Raw genomic sequence first — 7033 nt, 5'->3', positions numbered from 1 at the left:
AATTTGGTCAATTATGCATTAAATATGTCCTAGTAATTTATAAAATTGATTTGGTACAATTTTGCAAAAAATATATGGTAGGTCCTTCACAAAAAAACTCATTTTGGGCACTCGGAAAATGGAAAATGAATTTTCCGTCCAAAGGAAATGAAAAATTCCTTAGACAACATTGTTTGTCATTCCAATACGAACCATTGTGCAAAATATTAGATCATTTAAACAAACTATGTCATGAATGCGGCCATAAGATTGAGCATTTGGGTTGAAAGCCATGAATCTTCACATATGATAGCTCATTTCGGAGAACACTTTTCTAAAATAATTGTCATATTACAAGTTTATTATTTTTTCCAGTAACTTGGTCACATGTAATGGCACAATGCGAAGGTTTTCCAATTTTTGATTGTTTTTTGAATTTGTTATGCACGTTTCAAACTGCGGTCAAAACGGCGGGAATGACTGTTCCTAGCTACTGGTTAAATCTTGGAATTTTTTGGTGTTTCTCTGATTAAATAGATACTTAAGTACCTAAAAATGATTTTTTTTCAAAAAATAAAGAGCAAACTATGAGGTAGCTGCAATTCAAATTTGACCTGGTTCCAGATGAATCGGTAGAAATTTGTCTTTTTCACGAGAGGTGGATCAAAAGTTTTGACACCCAACCATTTGGTCAGTTGTGCATTAAATATGTCATAGTATTTTAGAAAATTGATTTGGTACAATTTTGCAACAAATATATGGTAGGTCCTTCACAAAATAAACTCATTTTGGGCACTCGACAAATGGAAAATGATTTTTTTGTTCAAAGAAAATGAAAACTTCCTTAGAAAACATTGTTTGCCATTCCAATACGCACCCTTATGCACAATATTAGACCAATATATGGTAGGTCCTTCATAAAAAACCCATTTTGTGCACTCAAAAAATGTGAATGATTTATGTGTGCAATGCAAATGAAGACCACAAAATCATCATTGTTTGAAATCCTAAGATACACATATGTGCACAATATTGGATCAGTTAAACATACAACATGAGGCTAATATGTTGAGTGTTTACTCAAAATAAAAGGGTAAAAATATAAAAAGAAACAAAAGAGAAAAAAACAATCACATATGCTAGATTATGATTGGTGGAACCATCTGTCACACAGATCGATGACATGGCAGATATCCATCCATCCATTGCTAGCAATCCAACCATCCATCCATATGAAGAAACCCACCGCACCAAACCCTACCCATATCACTCACCTCTCCTCCCTTCCTTCCTCCCGCCGCCTCCCTCTCTCTCTCCCCGATCCAGATCGACGCCGCCACCCCTCTCTAACCCTAGCTTCCTGTCGCTGGCGGCGCGCCCTCCTTCGATCGCCCTCTCCTCCTCCTTCCCTCCTCACGAGTATCTCCACCACGCCACGAATCCCGGCGACCCACCCCGTCTCCGCGCCCGCCTCGGGAACCACCTCCGCCACTCGTCCGAGTCCCATCCGTGTCTGCGCCGGCTCCGTCTCCGTCTCCTTTCATGGGAGGTGACCCGCACCCAGCCCCGCAGCAGGGGAGGGGCGGCGGCGGCCTCGTGTAGATCCCATCGGGATCCCGTCTGGATCACGGCGCGGACGCTAAGGCCACAACGGCGGTCACCCTCCACACACCACCATGCCCCCCCTCACCCTGGCCCCAGGTCGGGCAGTGCAAGGCGGTGCTCCCATACCCGCGACGGCCGCATCCTTCTCCACTCCGATCTGGAGCTGGAGATGGTCACCGATGTGGTGAACTACCCGCTCGTCGCAGGGCTCCTGACCTTCGCGGTCGCACAGTCCACCAAGTTCTTCACCACCTGGTGATCTTGCTGCTCCCCTCCCCTCCCCCGCCCCGCGTTACAGTTCTGTCCGAGGGTTTGGCTCCGCTCGCCGGGTTCCTGCTTGTGTGAGCATTGCGGAACCGGTGGGAGCGCATGTGATTTTGGTGGTCGGGAGTTCGTAGCTTATCTACTTAGCGCGAAGGTGAACATAGATTTGGATTTGAGTCCTGCTAGGAATGGTATTTGACTAATTTTCTTTAGGCTTTTTTTAGTTTTATAATTCGGCGGATCAGTTCGTAGCTAGGCTGTGGATCCTCGCGAAGCTTAGCGAGATCTTCCTCTTATTTTTGTGGTTCGCTTCACCGTGTTGGTATGATCTGCGCCAACTGCTTCTGAAACTAGCTATTCATGAACCACTAGCAAAATACTTTGTCAATGAGGCAAATGGAAATGCTAGATATGCCACGTTGTGTGAGAGTTGGACGAATGCTTACAGTTACCGAACTAGGACAAAAAACATGCCAGAAGTTTGTGTACTTGTTCGGTATGTTTTCCACTGGAAGTAGTGGACCACATTACTCACAGTCATGAGGTTTTAGCTATTAATCCGAGAGCATTTTAGGGTCATTCGAATGGTTTGGTGAGGCACTTAGAGGCCTGTTTTTTTAGGGTCATTCGTTCATTCATTTTGGTTCAGTTAGCTAGGGGCTATCAGCAATTAAATTCAGAGAAATCCCTGTCAAGCATGATGTTCTCCTACATACCTACTACCATATGTTTGTACTGAATATATTGACATGAGATGACACTATGATGCAATAGAATGGCTAGCACAAGCTTTCCCTTCTAAGGATGCCAGCAGTAGGAAGAATCATTGTAGCGCTTTGGTAAAGTGGAGGGGTTCAGGTTCCCCAAGTGTTTATTCTTGATCACTCTCCATTTTTATCTTTCATGTGCTGACATTCTTCTCTATCCTGTTTGCAATTGATCTTTTGTCCGTCTGCCTCGACATTGGCGAATGGCGGTACACATCCATTAGTTTATTTGGATGAGTTCAAGATCCTCTCACTTCTTGGAAAAGCCCGCATACTTTCCAATGCCCATGATTCCAAAATTATTCTGTATGCTTCCAAAGTCCAGATTGCATTGTCCATGGTAGCCTTCCTCTGATTAATTTTCGAATTTTGAATTCTGCAACCACCTTCTTCCTTCTTTGAGGGGAAAGTGGGATAGTATTAAAAGGAAATGCAGCAGCGCTTTGGTAAAGTGGAAAGCTCGTTTTATATTTTTGTCCCCATGCATGCATCCAAAACATACGCTCAAAAGCATCAGGTAATGTGGCACTACTGCCATGTATACATGGGTTAAGATCATCCTTAATTCAGTGTTCTTGGTAGGATCTTACAAGACAGAGGAGGAAGCAGCTCGCACCCATGATCTCGTGGCGCTCAAGTGATGGGGCTCAGGCGGCGCTCAAGTGCTGGGGCCCAGACTTTGGGCTCCTCAACTTCCTAGTAAGTTCAGAGATACTATTGGCCTTAGATTGCTGGTTTTATTCAGAGTGAAGCTTACTAAGATTGGGTTGCGACGGGTGCAGGTGGACACGTACATGCAGGAGCACGAGAGGATGCAGCGCGTGACATGGGAGGAGTACCAACAACAACAACTTCGCCGACAAGGGCCTACCGCTCAACATCCTGGTGTACTTGCCACTACAATCATGTGCATCTGATAGTTCAGGTTCAGTCAGGAATTGTCAAGACCATTCAGGTTCAGATTCAGCGAGATGGCTCTCTGAACCATGAGTACGTAGCACAACACATGCCTTGCCGGCTGACAGACGGGACCACTAGTTGTCCTGTGGCTCTACTACTGTACCATGTGTTCCTACTACTAGCTCTAGTCGTGGATGCTGGGTAGCTCCCTATTTTCTCTGTTTTTTATGCAATCTTTTCTCTGTTTGTTTTTCTTGGCGCATCCTAGATGAAGCTCGGAGCTAGATAGAACCATACAACTGCGGATGACAAACACTGCAATTTAATCTGAAATTGTCATCATGATCCTAGCAAATGCTCATCAAATAACTATAAATTGTTGCATGATTAGTGTCTAGTGTAGATTCAAAATAAGGTTGCACTTTTAGAGGAGATAAGCCACTGATGTTGGATGCTTGGTAATTGTCTTGTGTTGTGTGCATGTCGGTACTAGTAGTATGTTCGTGAGCAACAAGCATATGATTTGTGCATGTGCTCTACTGTATTGGCCTCATTGATCATGGCTGATTGACCTGGAATATAGCTTATTACTTCAGCGTACTATCTCTTTCTCATGTCAACTCAAGCAACAATTCATACTAAATAGCACTTCTTAATTTTCATGCAGATTTTCTCCAGCTCTTCTTAATTTTTATGCATGTTTCCTTGCTGGACTTGATCATACTAAATAGCACCTGATTCATGTTGTTTGATGAACCAGTACCCGCGTTGGGAGACTAGCAAGGAACTTGCAAACTTTAGTTTTCTCACTAGTAGTCACTTATCCTGTTGTTCATGTCCATACCGCATTTGTCCTGGTTCTATGTTACAGCTGCTGCAAACAATTTATTAATGTGGGATGTGGCTCTATGTCCAGTTCTGTTTCTCTTCTAAAGAAATCCATCAGCCTCTGGTGTGCAGCAAGTTGATTGTTCTGTCTCTCTATTATTGTGCAGATTGGCTGTAACGCCCGGATAATTAAGTGAAAGTAAAACTCTGCTAATGATGCCACGTCACCTCCTTCACTATTGGTAATCTCTCATTAGTTCAAAACCGGTTCAAAGTTCAAATTCAAAATATGGCAACAACAAATGTTTTCAAACGTTAAAACCAAAATGTTCGGGTAGTGCCTAATATTACATAGGTAATTATAGTGGAGAGGACTCATTTTTAGAAATTGCCTAAATATTTTAAAATGATTTAAAACAGAAAAGAAACTAAATAAAAAGAAAAGAAAACACAAAAACAGCAAACAAAACTAAAAAAACGGAAAAGAGCCCCCCGGGCTCCGGCCCAGCAGGTCATCAACCCCACTGGGCCAACCCACCAGGCCCAGCCGGCCACTCCCCCACTCCTCCTTATCCCCTCACTCCACCTGAAACCCTACCGCACCCCACTCCCCCCATGTCGCCACTCCCTCTCCTCCTGCCCGATCCAGATTTGGATCGGGGGAACGACCTGCCCGCGACTCGACGCCGTCGCCCTTAGTCCCTGACGCCGCCGGAGGCCGCCTAGACCACACCCCCCTCTCCAGCCTGCCTCTCCTGCATTGGACATCTACGACCTTCACCTCACGCCCCGCTGCCCTGGAACCTACGAACCCCGGTGAGGACCCCGGTCCTCCTCCTCCCCGCGCCCTCACGCCGGCGCTCGCCCGCGCCACCACAACATCCGCTCCGCGCGCCCCGGCATGATCCCCTGGTCGCGACGCCTCTGCTCTTTGCTGCTGCCCCATGCTGCTTGCTCGCCGTCGCCGGTCGTCCGCCTCGTTGTGCTGCTCCGCCGCAGTCGCCCTACTGGTGGCGCAGCTGCCACCGCCGAGTTCGCGCTCAGCGCCACCGGCCCGCGCTCCCACTGGCCTCGCCCTTGGCCTCCTCCTCCTGCCGCTCCCACACCGGCTGTTGCTGCTCCGCATCACCGCGCCCGGCCACCCGCCGCGCCGTGCCGTGCATCCCGCCATTGTCGCGCCACTGCCCTGCTGCTCCCTGCCGCGCACAGCTCCGCCCCTCTCCCGCTCCGTCCGCCACCTGCTCCCCTGCTGCGCTACTAGCTCCACCACTGGCCGCTGCAGCTGCTGCTTCTGCCTATGCCCACCACTAGCCACCGCCCCGCATGCCTCGCGCTCGCCTCTCCTTCGCCGTGCATCACTCGCGGGCGCGCGCACACTTCGCTACTCCGGCCACTCCCCGTCCGGCCCTCGGGCACGCCTACCCGCAGCGCCCGCTCGGGCAATGCCCGTGCCCTGCGCCTGAACTCGCCCCGTTGGATGCCCGCTACCGCCTACCCGCACGCCCGCTAAGGCCTGCTCAGGCCAATGACATGCGGGGCCCATGCCCAGAACGTTTAAAAAAATAGGAAATTAATATATATATATATATATATATAAATGAATAATAATTTAATTAATTAAAGAATTAATTAACTTGAGTAATCCTGATTAGATTAGCCAATTGTTTAATTAACCTGACTAATCTGCTAATTAAAATAATTAATTTAGTTAATTAGATAACAGAGTATGACATGTGGGACCCACAGTTAACACCACTGTTGACTGCGACGTCATGCTGACGTCAGCAAGCACTATTCTGGATAATGTTGAATTAAAATAATTAAATAAATGCTAAAATGATTTAAATCTTTTAAAAATCAATATAAAATAAACCGTAGCTGGAATGGAAAAACTTCGTACAGAAAAGTTGCTCAGAACGACAAGACGAATCCAGATACGCAGCCCGTTCGTCTGCCACACATCCCTAGCATAGCGAACACGCAACTTTCCCCCTCAGGTTCATCTGTCCGAAAACGCGAAACACCGGGGATATTTTCTTGGATGTTTGCCCCCTTCACCGGTATCACCTCATACTGCGTTAGGGGACCCCTGGCACTGCTACTTGTCATGTCATGCATTGCTATGCATCTGTTTGCATTATATTCATTGTTTCTTCCCCCTCTTCTCCCATATAGACTATGAGAATGACACCGCTGTTGGTGCCCTGACCGACTACGGTGTTGACGACCCCTCTTTCTTGCCAGAGCAACCAGGCAAGGCCCCCCCCTTGATCACAAGATATCGCCTATTCTTCTCTCTACTGCTTGCATTAGAGTAGTGTAGCATGTTACTGCTTTCCGTTAATCCTATCCTGATGCATAGCCTGTCATTGTTGCTATAGTTATTGATACCTTACCTGCAATCCTAAATGCTTAGTGTAGGATGCTAGTATTCCATCAGTGGCCCTACATTCTTGTTCGTCTGCCATGCTATATTATCGGGTCGTGATCGCTCGGGGGTGATCACGGGTATATACTTACATACATAATATAAGATACTTGTGGTAACTAAAGTCGGGTCGGCTCGTAGAGTACCTGCGAGTGATTCATGGATTGGGTCCGAAAGGACGTTTGTCCTGATAGCCCTCTGAGTGAACCTTTGTGGCGGAGCGACAGGGTAGGTTGAGACCACCTAGGAGAGAGGTGGGCAT

At 47.0% G+C, this 7033-nt stretch overlaps 1 long non-coding RNA gene across 1 annotated transcript; it reads left to right on the top strand.

Moving 5' to 3' along the window:
• Positions 1 to 1220: 1220 nt before the first annotated feature.
• Positions 1221 to 3748, top strand: LOC125508030. Its single transcript, XR_007283182.1, has 2 exons — positions 1221 to 3314; positions 3398 to 3748. It is a non-coding gene; the product is annotated as an uncharacterized LOC125508030 (long non-coding RNA).
• The last annotated feature ends 3285 nt before the right edge of the window (positions 3749 to 7033 follow it).

The sequence above is a fragment of the Triticum urartu genome, chromosome 5 (assembly GCF_003073215.2).
Source record: "Triticum urartu cultivar G1812 chromosome 5, Tu2.1, whole genome shotgun sequence".
NCBI classification, from domain to species: Eukaryota; Viridiplantae; Streptophyta; class Magnoliopsida; order Poales; family Poaceae; genus Triticum; species Triticum urartu.
The sequence above is the reverse complement of the archived record's forward strand: the minus strand, read 5'-3'. Positions and strand labels throughout refer to the sequence as shown.